Raw genomic sequence first — 19,213 nt, forward strand, 5'->3', positions numbered from 1 at the left:
CAAATAAAAAGGGGAGATGCACTATAGCAAATACAACACTTGAATACTTATTGTGCTAAGCAAAAAGGGAGCTCTCTAAGTGATTTCCAAGCAAAAGATTTTGAGACTCTTCCTCCTAAGCCTAGATCTCATCTTGTAAGAGGAAGAGGTAACCTTGTAAAGGTTTCTCCACCTTTGTTTGTGATAACAAGAAGGAAAAGTTCATATTGGAGCTTGATTATGTGGGTGTGTGCCTTGGATTAGTCACCTCGAGGAGGTGGAAACCAAGTAAACCAAGGAGTTAGCATTGTTTTCTTTTTTTTTCTTGTCTTTCATTTCTCTCTATTTGCTTCTGCTAACAAGTTGTAGGTGAAAAATCTAAGAAAGGCTATTCACCCCCCCCCCCCCCCTAGCCATCTGTAAAGGTCCTATCATTGTTGGATTGGTTAATGCTTAAGGGTGAGCATTGAAGATAATGAAGGGTATGGGACCTTCATTGTAGTGTTGTGACAAACAAGTAAAGTTATGACCAATGGTGAGTAACTCTTCAGGGGGAGAGTTCTTTTTTATGTGTGCCAGTAGGGGGAGAATGTAGGGTTTAAGTTAGGCCTTCATTGCCTAAAGAGAGAGTTTGCCCTCTAGGAAAGGGGGAGAATGAAGGAAATCCTCATTCATACTTTGGCAGGAAAGGAAGTTGAGGCTATGAGATTAGCCTAACTTAAAGGTATCGTTAAACATCAAAAATGAAGAGATTGTTGGTGCAATATCCACTGGGTCAAGGTTGACCGGGTTGACTATGCTTGAGTTGGCTCAAGCTTGAGTTTTGATGTTTGGATTCAATGTTTGACAATATATGGAGATTGCAGATGCAATCGTCCGTTTGGGAAGATTTCTGGTGCAATTCCTCTCTAATCAAGGTTGATCAATTAGTAAGTGAAGAAGAGTCAAGTAGGTCAAAGGGTTGATCAAATACTTGACTGGAAAAGTTCTAACTAGAGGATAGGCAGATGGAAAGTCCTAGTGAGTGAAGCCAGGTGAAAACCCTAGTGAGTGAAGCTAAGTGAAAGTCCTGGTGAGTGAAGCATGCAGATGGGAAGTCCAAGTGAGTGAAGCTAAACAGATGAAAAGACCTAGTGAGTGAAGTCAGGTATGTGGAAATCCAGGTGGGTCAAGGTTGATCGGACACCTGGTATTTGAAAGTCCAAGTAGGTCAAAGGATTGACCAAATACTTGGTAAGAGGAAATCCATATGGGTCAAGGGTGACCAGACATCTGGTGAAAGGAAGTCTAAGTGGGTCATGGAGGAACGGACACTTGGCATGAGATGGTAAGCCCAAGTGGGTCAAAGTTGACCGTACACTTGGCACGAGGAGAAAAAGTCTATATGGGTCAAAAGTTGACCGAACACTTAGCGGTCGTAAGTCCAATAGGGAGTTGGCATGGAACTAGGAAGTTCAGACGTAGTAAACTTCTGAAGGTCATTACTTTTGACTCGGATATCGGAATGAGGTGATCTCATATGCAAAATGAAGCTCATTTCAAGCTCTACATATTTTTCTACCTGCCAAACAATTAGTCAATCGATTGGGGGGTTCAATCGATCGGCCAATCTATTGGTTGATGTGATTTTGTACAGAAATGGTCTGGATCAATTGGGTAATTGATCAAACTTCCCCAATCGATTGGGAGAGTTTTTGAGCGAACAATGAGCTTCTGAATTGATCAGTTGATCGATTGAAACCTCCAATCGATCAGCCGATCGATTGGGAAGCTGGAAATCGCGCGATAAAGGATGAATCGATCTAGCAATTGATTCAGGTGCTTTCCAGAGAGCATAGAGGTGCTCTGAATCGATCAGCTAATCGATTCAAAGCCTCCCCAATCGATTGAGAGCAATTCAATCGATTGAGATCCGACCGTTGCATAGGTTATAGTCGTCGGCGAGCGATTCCTTCCACACGGCTTCCGTTCTTCGCTTTTCTTCTCCACACGACTTCAACGAGCTCCACAGCGATTTCTCCACTCTCACAGCCAGATCTTGAAGGCTCTTGGAGATAAGTGTAGGTACACTTCCAAAGTTCAAGAGGCAACAACAAGCAACAAGTAAGCAAGAAGAATGAGTTTTTATTTGCATCTTTTGTGTTTACTTCTTGCGTGAGTTGTATTTGTTGTGTGGGCTTGTACAAGGCTTCTCCTCCTTCGGTTACCGTAAAGGAGTGCTTTTATTAGTGGAGAGTGTTCATGTGTGTGGATCCTTGGATTAGTCACCTCTTCTTGAGGTGGATACCAAGTAAATCCTTGTGTTATTGTTGTATTTTTGTTTCTTGTTCTTTCCGCTGTATATCATCACCAAGAAGCAAGCAAGCAACGATGAGCGCGATGAGCTATTCACCCCCACCCTCTAGCACATTCGTTTCTTCTTGTTGTGTCAAAAGATACTTGGGTATGAGTTTTAGTAGATTTATTGGATAAATATTGTTATCTCTAAATCCTTTTAATAACATATTGGTTGATTTAGTATATCTAATTAGGCATTCAGAAAATAAAAATTTAACTTTAAATCTAGCATCACATAATTGACTTATATTAAGCAAGTTATAATAAAAGTTTTCAATAAGTAATATTTTTTTAATTGATATATTTGATTTTAATTGAATTTCACCTATACCAATTACTTTCAGTTTGTCATTATTTTCAAAAGTAATTGATCCTAGATTTTTGAATTTGATACTTGTGAATTTATATTGATCTTCAATCATATGTCTAGAGCATCTGCTGTTCGAAATTCATTTGTCCAAAGCTTTAGTTTCCTACATATAATGTAGGAGTTAGACCAAAGTTTTAGAATTTTATTAAATCATCACAATGTTTCTAAGTTATCAACCATGGTTAGCGTATGGTTTATGTGGGATGATTTATGATCAACTTTAGGTTAACTTATTAATTAAGTAAATTAGTTAAATTTAATCTATTTAAATTAAAATTTAAGTTAAGTCAATTAAGTTAACTTATTGCTTTGATTTACTTATTAGAGTTATTTGTTTTAAACTGCTCAATTTTATTATTGATTAAGTTTCTCAATTAACATTTTTTATTTTAAATGATTAGTTTTGATTTCATTGAGTTTGGAATTAAGAATTATTAAGTTGAAATTGAATTTACACTAATTTTGAATGTTCGGTTAGATTGATTAAGATTAATTTGAATTTAAATTTTAGGTTAATTTGAATTTTAAAGTTAAATTAATTTAGGATTAATAATTAATTACAAATTTGATTCGTTAATTTATTGATTAAATTATAATAATTGATTAAGTTGATTAATTTTAATGGTTATTTTCAAAAAATTTAATTAATTGATTAAAATGAAAATAATCAAGTTAAGTTAACAATTAATTGAGAATTGTTTAATTGTTTAAGTTTTGATTAAGTTATTTTGATTAAGAAATTAATTATGATTACTTTTGAATTGAATTAAGATTAATTAAAGTGATTTAAAGTTTAATTAAAATTATTGATTAATTAATTAAGATAATTTATCAATTAGTAAAAGATTAAATTAATTAATTAGAATTTAATGATTAATGAATTAACTTACTTTATTAGTTTATTTGAGTAGTTAATAATTTATTAACTTATTAATTAATTTAGATTTGATTGATTGTTAATTTTATTAGTTAATTATTATTTTATTTTATTGAGGTTACTTTTTAAGTTTGTATTAAGTTGTTGTGAATTATTAAGATTTTTTTAAAAAAAGGTTGTTTGACTCATATTAGATTCGAACTTAGCTTTGGGTTCATCAACAAAGAATTTATAGGGTAAGTCTCTAGACTGTAATAAGTCATAATAGACACCATTAGAGTAACCACATCTAAAATAACCTTTCAAAAGTGACCCTCATAATGAACTTAATACTAGGTTATGGTATAATTAACTCACGTTTGACTATGGTAGTTTTGGCCAGATTTACTAAGTCTAGTACACCAGGTAGAACACATATGATTCAACTTAGACATGCCTTCGAATGAGTTTCCTTGATGTGTTATCATCTCAATCCATTTCGATATTATATTGTTAGGGTTTGGTAAACCTTTTTGTTTCTAACAATCCTAATCTAAGCAGAAAAATAAATCTAAGTCTAAGTATGCATATTCAATTAATCAAGTAGAGTGAACTATTTTTCTATTTGCTTCCCCTGAGTCATATCTTAGATATGGTCTATCATGGATCTGACTCTTGGGAACCAAATATTGATTTGGTTCAATCAGTTTAATTAAACATGACTTAGGTACCCATACTTGGACTTGTTTTCTAATGTTTTGACTAAGTAATGATATATATAATTTGTTGGTTGTATTTGGTTTGTACTTGAGTCTGGATCTATTGTACACAGCTCGTTGCGATCCAAGTACCATGTTTAGACACTTGGATCCTAAACCAAACTTTTTCAACTTCTTCTTGAGTTGCTCCACTTGACCTTTCAAGTTAAAATTTTCTTCCTCAAATTTTGTAACTTGAGTTAAAGTTCCAACCTAAACTTGGTTAGTTGAGTAACTCAAGCTAACTTACTCTTTAATGTGATTCATTTTCTTAAGTAGTAAGTTATTTTGTTCCTCAGACTTGGTTAACTTTTTAAACAACCATTTATAATTTTAAGTAAATTTGACTTGGAAGAAAAAATTATCATATCAAGACCTTCAGAAATAGATACAGATCCATGTCTTCTCTCAAACTCAGCGTCGAATTCGGACTCATACTCTTCCTCAGACTCCAATTCTTCAATTCTTACCATAAATGCAAGATGGCTTGTGTTTTTCGATTCTTCCATGTTGGATTCCTCGGAAGATGATTCATCCCAAGTCGCTTGGAGAGCTTTCTTTCTTCTTGTGGATTTTAGCTTCTCCTTCTAATTTGGACACTCGTGTTTATAGTGACCCTTCTTATTGCATCCATAGAAGGTTACTTTTGATTTGTTTTGGTTATGATTGATTGGTACTTTCTTCATGCTTCTTTTGAACTTCCTTTTGGTAAACATTCTTTGGACCATGTTCATCAGTTCTTCTTCGTTTGTTGAGCCTGAGTCTGAATCACTTTTAGGGTCACTTTTAGTTCTGGATTTTGTCTCCTTGCTTGTTCCTCTATACAAAGCAAGTCCTTTCTTGATTTGATTCAAGTTAGACTATTGGTGCAATTTTAGTTCACAAAAGAGTTCATCTAACTTAAGAATTGAAAGGTCCCTAGAAACTTTGTAAGCATCTACTACCGATGCCTACAAAGCGTTTTGAGGGAAGGCATTCAAGGCATTCTCATAGGGACCGATTAGGTGAAGGTCATTGAGAATGTCTTTGAGACATGCATGTAGTTTGGTGGTGGTTTCTCTGGGAAATATTTTGATATTAAATAAATTATTTAGTAGGAGATCTCTCTTTGTTACCTTGGAGTTGTCCGTTCCTTTATGTAATCTTACCAAAAGATCCCAAAGCTCTTTCACATTCTCATAGAGACCGACTCTATTTAGTTCCTCCATAGTTAGGTCACCCTAGATGGTGTTTATGGCTTTGTAGTTTGTTAGTTAGAGCCCTAGAGGCAATCATTTGATGATTGTATGAACTCATTGTATCATATTCTTGTATATTAATAAAGGCATTTGTTTGGTTATTATACTTATTTATATTAGTGCCAAATAGACTAAGTATAATAGCGTCCTTGAGTAGAAGGTTCATACCTATATCAATCGATTAGTTGAATCGATAGTGAGATGATATAGGGAACACTACTCTAAATCATTCCTAGTCGAGTATTAACATTCAAGGACAATGTTAATACAATAAGACTAGCATGTAGGTCAGCTCGATGACTTGATCTCACAAGTCATGGATATAGAGATATCAAGCTGACACATGGGTATGCATTAGAGAATGTATATTGAATGACCCGCCATGAGAAAGTATCATGGATCGTTATATGAGTGTCATATACTTTCTCATGTGGCTATTAGTATGACTATTAGTCCTTAGACCTGAAGTCACCATGGATCCCTACATAAGGAGTTATGTACTTTGGTTTCGTCAAACGTCACCCGTAACTAGGTGGACTATAAAGGCGATTACTAGGTATGTAACGAATTATGCAGAGGGATGTGAGTGATGTAGATGAGATCTATCCCTCCCATATGACGGGAGCGACATCGATATTCTTGATAGAGTAAGACCACGAAGTGTATGGTCATACCCAAATGAGTCAATATGAGATATTGAGCTCATTTGATTGAGTGAGTCTACTTGGAGTTCAAGATTTAGATTGGTCAGAGGATGACACGGTCTATGCCTCACATTGATCAATCTAGATGTCTAGGATAGAAGGACACTTATCATATATTGTGAGGAGTCATAATCAATAGTCACAAGGTGATGTTGGATCTCAACATTCTTGTAACTTGGGTAGCAATGATGTATTGCTAGATGCCGCTCATTGCTTATGTTTCTAAAAGAGTTTAGAAACATTGCCAACGTTACAAGAACCTATTGGGTCACACACAAAGAACAAGTGGATGGAGATTGAGTTCATATGATGAACCAATTGGATTGGGTTCATATGATGAACCAATTGGATTCAAATTAGACTTATTGAGTTAGACTCAATTAGATTCAATTGTTGAATGAGTCTAATTTAGATTTGATTCATTGAGTCAATTTATATTAATGAATTGAGATTCATTAAATTAAAATTGACTTGAGTCAAAGGTTGGATTTAACTCAACAAGGAAGACAATTGGTCAAGTTTGACTTAACCAAGTAGAAGTTGAAACATCAAGTTTGACTTGATATGTTGCCACATCATAAGGATGACTCATCCTTGCCACATCACATGCCACCTCATGGAGGTTACAACACTTCCCATTCCATTTAATGTGGCCGGCCACATTAAATGAGGGAGTTATGTGTGTGGCCGGCCACACTAAAGAGGGAATGTTTTTCATTTAGTGTGGATTGATGTGTGGTAATTATTCCATCTTCTTCCTAGCTTCTTCCTCCTCTTCTCTTATTGTTGCCGTGACTTCTATGGATAGGAGAAGATGGTTGAGTGAATCCAAGAGCAAAGGAAGAGTGAAGGTCACAAAGGAAGGATACTACTAGTGAGTGTATAAGATTTCTTTTGTACCTTCTTCTTTTCTTCCTTTCCAATCCCATTCGAGAGCTCTAGAAAGTGCTAGCACACTTGGGGCTCTCTTCTCCATCCTTTGAGTGTGAGAGACACTCCTTGTTCGTGTGGATATCATTAGAGGAGTGTCTACGTTGACACTCTCGAGATCCGGCGTACCGTTGGACGAGCGGGATTTGCGAGGGCACGCATCAAAGGTATAAAGTGTTTTCCTTTGTAGATCTACTGTAGATCATAGTTTATAACTTGTACTCGTGTTTTCAAAATTTTTCCTTGCACGGATCCTACGGCTTTGGGTGATTCGGGGTTTCCGTGACGCGAAAAGCGGTTTTCGCGGCCCGAAAAACCCAACATAGTTCACTTAAGCTTTCTTGATCATTGGGGGAGTTTAATCTTCTAGCTCTATGGGCTTTCCATATGCCATTGGTGGTGTATATCCTTTTAATATAGTGAACCAAAGCTCGATGTTGAACTTGAGGTAACACTTCATTCTATTTTTCTACTAGCTAAAATTGTCTCTCTTGAATAGTGGGGGTGAACCATGTTGTATCCCTCTAGGTATGAGTTCGGCATTTTTGCACAAAAAGAATTAGAAAATTTCTAAGACTTTCGTCTTGGGATTAGTAATGCAAGATTAAAAGAATGTTACTTAAGATTTAAGAGAAACATCTTTAAAGAAAAAGAAAAAGTTTTATTAAATTTGCTCGAAAAAGTGTTAAGTTACTACAGAGCTACCTTGTGCTGATACCAATTGAAGGATCAATGAGAAATTATAAAGGAGGTGAATATTATTCATTTTAAAACTTTTTTTTCAATTCAAAATATCAAAGTAGTAGCGGAATGAAAACAAAAATAGGTAGACTCGTTCGATTACTTGGTTTAGAGCTTGTCGTGACTCTTACTCCAAGACCTATGATCCTTGATTGGACCATTGGATAATTTACTAAAATTTCTCCTTCCGAAAACTTCAGAAAAGAGGTAATGCATACAGATAAATTAATACAAAAGAATGGAAGTTAAATAAAAATACCGACAATACAACAACAAAGATCGTCGAAGCTTCTTAGTGATATAGCTTATACGCTGAGTGGAAGATTAGAAGTAGCATGAGCAACAACGTAGTAGAACAGTGTAATGAGGAAAAGTTACTTCGACTTGAGGCTCGAGGCTTTCTTTTATAAGTGTTGATCGATCGACTGAAAAATCCTTTGATCGATTGATTCATTCGTTCGACTAAACTCTCTATCGGTCAACTGAATATTGTGCTTTTCTCCTATGAAGAGATCTGATCTTCACGTAATTAAGAGCATTTATTATTAGTTGACTGATCACTTTTATTGGTCGACCGATCCCTCGATTTGCCTTCTTCTTTGCGATCAGAATCTTCTTCATCAAAAATGTTATTTAATGTTCGATCAATCGATCCTTGGGTTCAGTTGACCAATCTGCTTGAATTCTAAGTTTACCAAGATTTCAATCTTCAATGTTTCTTACCAAAATGGGTTCGGTCGACTGATCCTTGGATTCGATCAACCGATCCCCTTGAATACCAAATGTTCTCTGCTCGATCACTCTGTATCATGTCATTTTGGTTCGGTCGACTGATCCTCCTATTCAGTCGATCGATCCACCTAAATTATGCAAAATAAAGTTAGTTTGTATAGTAGTATAAAATATCTCTGCAACACAAAGTTAGCACAGGAGTAATGCATGAATAAGAAAATATAGTAAGACTTGTCTTGATATCAACTTGGAAACCTGTCGATTTCTTCAGTTAGATCAGCGACCTAGGGTTTGTTCCTTCCCGAAACATGACCTCCCCGTCTTTCCACTCTTGTTGCTTATCGCAACCTATCTGCTAAATATTGGATCCTCCAGACCTGCTTAGACTTCGACTTAACATCGGATCAGCTTATCAAGACTTTCTCTCGATATTAGGTCCTCCAGACCTATCGACTCCAATTGCCAAGTGTCAAGTCCTCGATCCACCTGGACTTCCTATCTAACTTCCATGATCTACTAAGACTTTCTTGCCTAGCCGTAATGACTTTATCGGTTGAGTAAATAATCTGCATACTTAGTTAATTTATCATATCACAACAAGACTTAATTTGAAACTTTGACAACATCAAAACTCAGGTTTAATGCTGGTGCACCCTGTACCAACAACCATGTACATGAGAAGTGAAGAGCTGAGCTCCAGAGATCCGACCGACTATTGAACCTACTGGACTTATGTTAGGAGTCATTCCCATGAGAAGTGGGGAGTCTAGCCCTGAAGATTTGACCAGCTCAGTGGCTGAACGGACTTATGCTGGAAGTCATTCTCATGAGTAGTGGGGAGCTGAGCACTTAGAGATCGGACCAGCTCAGGGGCTAACTAAGTTTTTATTGGGAGTAATACCCATGAGAAGTGGGGAGCTAAACCCTAGAGATCTGACCAACTCTAGTGTCGATCGGGTTTATATTGGGAGTCATGGCCATAAAAAGTGTGAACTAAGCCCCGGAGGTCTGATCGATTCTAGGGTCGGTCGGGTTTATGTTGGGGGTCATGCCTATAAGAAGTGGGGAGCTAAGATCCGGAGATCCGACCGGCTCTAGCGTCAGTCGGGTTTATATTAGGAGTCATGCCCATAAGAAATGAGGAACTAAATCCCAGAGGTTCGACCGGATCTAAGGTTCATTTGGTTTATGTTGAAAGTCATTCCCATGAGAAGTGGGGAGCTAAACCCCAGAGATTCAACTAGCTATAAGGCCAATTAAACTTATGTTGGAAATCATGCCCATGAAAAATGGGGAACTTGATGTGAATCCAAAGAGAATGATATCTTAAGAACTCACAATGAATGGAAGAAGAAAGAAAGAAAGAAAGAACTAAATCGATAAGATTGATGAAAAGAACCTCGACCCAATGCTTAGGAAAGCATGAATCTTGGTATAGAAGATGGTAGACGCCACAACCTTGGTATGGAGGTTGATAAATCTTCGAACGCCACAAGGAAATATTTTGATAAGTTCTAATTCAATGAAAAACCAACAAGTGAGAGTCTCACCGTGCTTTAGATTGAAAAATATATCATAGATACATGTGTGGCCATCACCCCTTTTATTTATAACTATAAGGTGACCAAAAAATCCTAAAAGGCCAAAAGAAAGCCTATTTAGTAAAGGTCTATATAGACTACTTAGCCATTTTAAGCTTATGACTTAATTACAACCCAAATAAAAGTAGAAATTGAGTCAAAATTAAACCTATATATCCCTACTATATAGACATGAGACTTAAGTGCTAATTAAGTTCATCTAAGGCTTGAATTAGGTTGACTATGTCGAATGACTTGCTCTTGGTCAAACCTTCCTCAATGGTAGATTTGGCCTTCACATCTTCAATAAGTACATTAAGTGCTTCCTTCATCTTTCTAGCCTTAGCCCTTGTAATTGGGCCTCCATTGATGCATAATGGATCATCATTAACATCAGAGTGGGTTGACCATGATCCATATTGTTAGCTTGTTGCTCTCTTTCTTTGACCCCATCATTCCCCCTTTCCCTAAAAGGATTCGTCCTCGAATCTTGATTACCTACATCAAAGGGAGAAAGATCAGAAACATTAAATGTAGCACTCACATTATACTCACCTGGTAAGTCAAGCTTGTATGCATTATCATTGATTCCTAGCAATGACTTGAAATAGACCATCTCCTCGTGGATGCAACTTAGTACGACGTTTAGTAGCGAATATTTCCTTCCTCATATGAACCCAAACCCAATCTCCGGGTTCAAAGATCACTTTCTTTTGTCCCCTGTTGGCTTGCGTAGTATATTATTCAGTTCTCTTTTTAATTTGTAATCGAACTTTTTCATGCAGTTGCCTCACAAACTCAGCTTTTCTAGTACCATCTAAACTGTCACGCTCAGAGACAAACAAAGGTGACAAATCTAAAGGAGTTAAAAGGTTGAACCCATATACCACTTCAAAAGGTGAAAAATTAGTAGTAAAATGCACAGATCTATTATAAGAAAATTTAACATGTGGTAAACAATCTTCCCAACCTTTTTAAATTCTTTTGAATGATAGCTCTCAATAAAGTAGATAAAGTTTGATTTACTACCTCAGTTTGTCCATCTATTTGTGGATGACAAGTTGTGGAAAACAAAAGCTTTGTTCCCAATTTTCCCCATAGTATCTTCCAAAAGTAGCTTAGGAACTTTGTATCATGATCTGAAACTATGCTCCTCGGTACTCCATGAATCCGCACAATCTCCCTAAAAAATAGATCTGCAATATGGTTAGTATCATCTGTTTTCTTACAAGGAATAAAATGAGCCATTTTAGAAAATCTGTCCATAATGACAAAAATGGAATCCATACCTCGTTTAGACCTTGGTAGTCCTACAACAAAGTCCATGGAAATATCAACCCAAGGTTCACTAGAAATTGGTAAAGGTGTATACAATCCATGAGGTAAAGATCTAGATTTTGCTTGCCTATATGTAATACACTTCTCATAAAACTTGACTACATCTCGTTTCATGTGTGGCCAAAAGAAATGCTCTACCAATACTTCTAGAGTTTTTCTTACTTCAAAATGTCCCATTAGTCCTCCGCCATGAGCTTCTTGGATTAATAATTCCCTTAATGAACAATTAGGGACACACAACCTATTCACTCTAAAAAGATATCCCTCATGGCTATAAAACTTCCCAAATGCAGCATGCTCACAAACATCAAACATATTTCCAAAGTCAGGATCATTAGAATATAGATCTTTAATGTATTCAAATCCTAACAATTGAGTGTTCAAAGTAGAGATCAAGGTATACCTTCGAGACAAAGCATCTACAACAATGTTTTCCATACCTTGTTTATATTTGATCACATAAGGGAATGATTCAATAAACTTCACCCATTTTACATGACGTCTATTCAACTTACTTTGGCTTTTTAAATGCTTCAACGATTCATGGTCAGTGTGAATGACAAGGTACCAAATGATGCGAATCTAAAGAGAAAGATATCTTAAGAACTCACAACGAATGGAAGAAGAAAGAAAGAAAAAACTAAATCGATAAGATTAATGAAAAGAACCTCAACTCAATGCTTAGGAAAGCATGAACCTTGGTATAGAAGATGGTAGATGCCACAACCTTTGGATGGAGGTTGATAAGTCTTCGAATGCCACAAGGAAATGCATTAATAAGTTCTAATTCAATGAAGAACCAACAAGTGAGGGCCTCACCGTGCTTTAGATTGAAAAATATGTCATAGATACATGTGTGGCTATCACCCCCTTTATTTATAGCTATAAGGTGACCAAAAAATCCTAAAAGGCCAAAAGAAAGTTCATTTAGTAAATGCCTATGTAGATTACTTAGTCATTTTAAGCTTATGGCTTTATTACAACCCAAATAAAAGTAGAAATTGAGTCTAAATTAAGCCTAAATATCCCTACTACATAGACATAACACTTAAGTGCTAATTAAGCTCATCTAAGCCTTGAATTAGGTTGACTATGTCGAATGACTTGCTCTTGGGCAAACCTTCTTCAATGGTAGCATTGGCCCCAGACATTCGACCGGTTATAGGATCGATTAGACTTATGCTGGGAGTTATGCCCATGATAAGTGAGGAGTTGAGCCCCAGAGATCTGACTGACTCAAGGGACGACCAAATTTATGATGGGAGTCATACCCATAAGTAGAGAGCTGAGCCCCGGCGATCTGACTAGCTCTAGTGCCAATTGGATTTATGTTAAGAGTCATGCCCATGAGAAGTGTGAAAATGAGCCCTGGAGGTCCGACCGGCTCTAGGGTCGATCAGGTTTATGCAGGGAACCATGTCCATGAGAAGTGGGGAGCTGATCTCTAGAGATCTGACAAGATCTAACATCGGTCGGGTTTATGTTAGGGGTTATTTCCATGAGAAGTGGGGAACTGAGCCTCGCAGGTCCGACCAGATCTAGGGCTGATTGGATTTATGTTAGGAGTCTTGTCTATGAGAAGTGGGGCGCTAAGTCCTGAATATCCAATCGACTCTAGGGTTGGTCAGGTTTATGTTGGGAGTTATGCCCATGATAAGTGAGGAACTGAGACCCAGAGATTCGGCTGGTTATTAGGAAGACCAAACTTATGTTGGGAATGATGTCCATAAGAAGTGGGGAGTTAAGCCCTGGAGATTTGATCACCTTAGGGGCCAATCGGGTTTATGTTGGGAGTCATAATGATGAGAAGTAGGGAGTTGAGTCCCGGAGATCCAACCGGTTCTAGTGTCGGTCGGGTTTATGTTAGGAGTAATACCTATAAGAAGTGGGGAAATGAGACCCAGAGATCCGGCCGATTCTAGGGTCGATCAAGTTTATGTTGGGAGTTATGTCCATGAGAAGTGGGGAGATGAACCCCCGAGATTCGACCGACTCAAGGGCCAACCGAGTTTATGTTGGGAGTCATATCCATGGGAAGTGGGGAACTAAGCTTCGGAGATTCGACCGGCTATAGGGCCAGTTAGATTTATGTTGGAAGTCATGCCCATGAGAAATGAGGAGTTGAGCCTCGAATATCTGACCAATTATAGGGCTGACTGGACTTATGCTAGAAGTTATGCCCATGAGAACTGGGGAGTTGAGCACTCGAAGATCGGACCGCCTCAGGGGCCAACTGGGTTTATGTTGGGAGTCATGTCTATGAGAAGTGGGAAGTTGAGCCCCGGAGATTCAATCGACTCTAGCGTCGGTCAAATTTATGTTGGGAGTCATGCCTATGATAAGAGGGGAAATGAGCCCCAAAGATCCGATCGGATCTAGGGCCAGTGGGATTTATGTTAAGAGTCATGCTCATGAGAAGTGCGGAGCTGAGCCTCGCAGATTCGACCGGCTATAGGGTCGATCGAGCTTATGTTAGGAGTCATGCTCATGAGAAATGAGAAACTAAACTCTAGAAATCCGGTCGACTATAGGACTAGTTGGATTTAAGTTGGGAACCATACCCATGAGAAGTGGGGAGCTGAGCTGCAAACATATAACCAACTATAGGGACGACCAAACTTATGCTAGAAGTTATACCCATGTGAGATGAGGAGCCAAGCGGCATAGGTCGTCAGGTTTATGTTGGGAGTCATGTCCATGAGAAGTGGAGAATTGAGCCTCGAAGATAAGACTAGCTATATGGTCGATTGGGTTTATGTTGGGATCCAACCCATGAGAAGTGGGGAGCTGAGCTCCAGAGATCCGATTGGCTATAGGGTTATGCGGACTTATGTTTTGAGTCATGCCCATGAGAAGTGGGGAACTGAGCCCCGGAGATCCGACTAGCTCTAGGATTGGGCGGGCTTATGTTGGGAGTCATGCCCATGAGAAGTGAAGAACTGAGCTCCGAAGATCTGACCAGCTCTTTGTTTTATGTTGGTAGTCATACCCGTGATAAGTAGGAAACTGAGTCTCGAAGATCTGACTGGCTTTGTGGCCAATCAAGTTTCTACTGGGAGCCTGGCCAATGAGAAGTGGGGAGCTGAGCCTCTTGAAAGTGATCTGTTCGAATACATATACCTTGACTCTAACTGTCATATCATCTTAACTTTGATTGTCACATCATCATGACTTTAACTATCACATCATCTTGACTGTCAACCCCATATTATATTTAGGGGCATTCACAATACGTTGTGTCACTAACCAAAATTGCTTCACATTGCTTAGTGATTGTCGTGAATAGAAAAACAATTCACATTGCTTCATGATTGTCATGACTAGCAAAGCAACTAATGTTACCCGATGGCATAAGGCAACCCAGCGGTACCAAGTCGAGTCATGATCCCTCTCTCGAATCGCTTCATCTCCCACCTTTGGCTAATACTAAAGCGGAGACATGATTCATAACTTAATGAAGACGCCTCGAGGATAACTTGGCATGGATATCAATAGAGGGAAGCTTCATTAAACTTGCTCGTTGATTTCGATGAAGGTTAGCCTTACAAGGCTAGCAAACGCTCTCTACAATGTTCGACTACAAACTCACAAGTATAATTCCTAACCGAACACTTTAATCTATGGTTATGTCTAGCACATGCATGTATTTTGTATATGTGTGATATGTGTGTTGTAATAATTTAAATTATTATCATACTTCTACTATTTGTTTATCAAAATAAAATTTTAAAATACGCATCATCAAACCTAACAATGGTATCAAAGCCACTTGCACTTCGACATAGATCGTAGACCTATGTTCTCATGCGTAGGTTGTCATAAAAGTTATTTTTTAAAATTTTAGGAAATTCTGAATATGGAAATTGTTTCTTAATCTGCTATAAAATTTTTTATTTCTTAATATATTTTATAATTTATTAAGAGATCCCTTTTTTTATATATTTTCTTATTTGTTAAAAACTTCTATTTTTATAAATATTTCCTAGTTCGTTAAAAAACTCAATCTTGAAAATTTATTTCCTACACAAAGAATAGGAGGAAATTTCTAATATTCCTACAAAATAGGAGGATGAGTTGTACTGGAATATTCCTACAAAACAATAAGATGGAAATTTCTCCAAGAATTTCATAAATATTGGATAAATAGCACAAAGAATATTGCAAATAAATGTTTAAGTTGTATTATGTCTAGATTAAGGTAGTGGTTTGGTTTGGGTCAGGTTTAGCTATAATTAGGGTTCGAATTTGGCTCGGGCTAGACTTAGATTTAAAATTTTTATAAATTTTGGTTAGGGTTCTCCTTTCCAGAAAGTCTATGAAGATGAATAAAATCTTTTAATAAAAATTGAAAGTTAAGCACAAAATAAAAAAAAATGTATGGCAACATGCTTTACAATATCGAGTTGTCATTGATCTTTTAGCACACACCCATTACATCAGTACAAGGAAGCAGAATTTTGAGAGCTAGAATTCTTGATTGATGATTGTAAAACACCGCTACTTACCTCATTTTATATAGCCTCATTAAAGTTAACTGGGCACCATTCTGGTCGACTCGAAGTTCTTCCAGTTGCCTGGAGCATGCTAATATGAACTATGGTCGCATGGACTCCCTCCGGGCACTTGGAGTGTAATCAAACTCCAATCTTAACCACCTCTTCCAGATAGCTAGATCATATCATCTTGAATCACCTAGACGTTGAGGTCGCCCTACTCCTCGCTCCAATCACCTAGAACCTCTTGACTCTGTTAGTTGAGACTTATCCCCAGTCATTCACTTAGAATCTCATTTGGTAACTTGGAACCATGGAGTAGCTCCCTGCATAATAAAGATTAATAAGTATGAGCAATATTATTATAAGTTGTTCACGTACCTTTGCTAGATGTTCAACTCTCAACTGACCATCTATTCTTAGTTGCTAAGACCTCAGCTTCCAGCTAATTTACTTGAACTTGAAACACCTAGTTCCCAACTAGGTCTGCCTTATATGGTTCCCAATCAAGTCTTCCCTGCCTAGTCCCACTAGACTTCCTATTGCCTAGTTCTTAACTAGAACTTCTGTTGCCTAGTTCCACTAGGTCTTCCTTGCCAAGAATCACAAGGTCTTAGCCATTGCCTAGTCCCAACTAGGACTTTGTCATGTGACAAGTTACTTGCACTTGCAAACTCGATAAACTCCTCAAATAACAAATATACTAACTTTAATTAACTTAGACATCCATCGAAACATAGGTTAAACGTGGTGCTCTCAACACTAATAATATTTACCTGCATCCTTTATGGGATTGCCTCTTTCATTCCGTCATTGATGACGATTCAGAGTCACACTCTCAATAATATCATTCATCTATTTTGTTATTCATTAAAGCACCTCTCGTAGTAGAATCCAATGAAACTTTTGTTATGCAATCTCATTATACAATGTGTGGATAATCAACCATCTTTCCAGTTCATGATGCACACATTATTGAAATAGTCCTTTGAATATATCTCATGCATCAAACAATAATTCTCCTTCTCTTTTATGCAAAACTTATGATTCGATTTCTAAGATGTGATGTCTTGCTAGCAAGAAAATACTTATTGAGAAAGTGTTGTTGTAGTTGGTCCCATGTGGTGATACTTCAAGATGGAAGAGAATATATCCAAGCTCTAGCCTTGTCCCTTAGAGAGAAAGGGAACAATCATAACCTAATAGTATATGCAAAAGCACCATTAAGCTTTAAAATCTCACAAAATCCCAAAAATACCTCTAAATGCATATTAGGATCGTCTGTAGGTGCGCCTCCAAATTAGTGTTGGTGTAGGTTTCAACTTAAAGTTATTAGCATCAATTGGAAGTCTTGTGATGCTAGATCTCAGTCATATTTAACTTAGTATAGTATAGTTCTTTAAAGGCCTATACTCATCATTGATAGCCAATATTGCTATTAACTGTTCTTGATCGATTTCCAGCTGCCTTTGTAGGTTTCTTCTTGCATGATAAGTTCTTTCAATCTTAGGATCTGTATCAAGAAGAATTCTTTTATCGGATTTTTGCATACAAGAAAAATTTGTTCACCTATAAGGGTTGAAATGACAAATAATAGTAAAAAGATAAAAATAAAAAACTAGATTAACCAAATTACAAAAAAGACTAATATCAACAAAACATACTTCTCGGCAATGATGTCAAAAGCTTGATGTGTGATACCCACAAATGCATGATTATCGTCAAATAATAAAAATATCGTCATTTGGGATTGTGTTGTTGATTACTAGTTATGTACAAAGTAGACTATCAAGACAAATTAAGATGAAGGAATAGTTGTAATGAGAAACCAAACAAAAAATTGAATAATAGAATGATTGGGAAACTAAATCTTAAGATAATTCTAGGATTTTAGTTTCAGCATGATGAGTATTGTCAAATCATATATGGTCCATTCTCTCACAATGTCAGACTACTCTTGAAGGTGATTTATCTTTAGGTAATCTGTGTTTCCTCTCTAATATAATAATGTGTTATCCTGACACAACTTGTATTCTCATGGTAATTGAATCAAGCTAAACCCATTACACTCTATGATAAATTGATAATTAATGTTATCATCAAGAGAAATTGATCTACTTTTGTGATAAAAAACTCTAGTTCAATTTTATAGATCCAAGATTAAAGTTCACCTCTCAATTTGTCCCTTAATCTCTAATAATTGCAAACAAACGCTAATATATCCACAATTGCCAACATTTTGTTAAACAGGCTAAAATTGAATTGAGATAATCATGATATTAATGAGGGAAATAAATCACAAGTTTAATGTCAACATGCCATTGAGTTACTCCTTAATCTAAGAATAAGAAGACTACTCTATAACATTGAAGATACAAGCCATCGATATCAGATAAAGCATTCTATATATTAAAATAAGCAAAAGGGATACAAAGAACTCGATTGTAAAAGTTTATCGATATTTATGAAAGATCTTCACTTATTCTTTGATGTCTGAAATCAAAAGTCTTAGATGCGGCTTCTCTATTCGATCTCTTGTTACTAAATTCCCTAAAATCGTCGCTCCTTGATTCCTTTTAGTCTTCAAACCCTAATAGAATTTCCTAAAAAATAGGGTGGTGCCATTTGAAACCCTAATGATCCATGGTTGTGGTATGTTTCACTGGCTGACCTTGGTATGTTCCATTATGTGATCGTGGATCATGTTGTGGTGATTCTTCTCTTTAGTTAGTAAGGACCACAACCTGGCCATGGTACATTCTGCTTGTCCTAATTGATGTTCCACATCCGGATCTAATTTCTCAGATGATCCATAGTTGTGGTGGCTACCACTAGTTGGTCGTGGATTATTTTGCTATTTGTTTCTTCTAACTTTGCATCTCCAAGAACATTCTAATGCAAAAATCTTCACGTCATATCATTATAAAACACAAAACATAGTCATCCAAACTAAAAATATGAAATGAATGCAAATGCTAGAAGTTTATACATGATATACTCATGTAATGCAACAAATGTATACTAAATAAGATCAAAAACATGTGCATAATTCTAACACATCACACACGCCAGCCACACAGCTGAGTCCTTGAACGACTTTGTAGATGACAACAACCTCACACATATTAGCCAAATGTCTAACGCTTAGACAATCTTG

The sequence above is a fragment of the Zingiber officinale genome, chromosome 1A, assembly GCF_018446385.1.
Source record: "Zingiber officinale cultivar Zhangliang chromosome 1A, Zo_v1.1, whole genome shotgun sequence".
NCBI classification, from domain to species: Eukaryota; Viridiplantae; Streptophyta; class Magnoliopsida; order Zingiberales; family Zingiberaceae; genus Zingiber; species Zingiber officinale.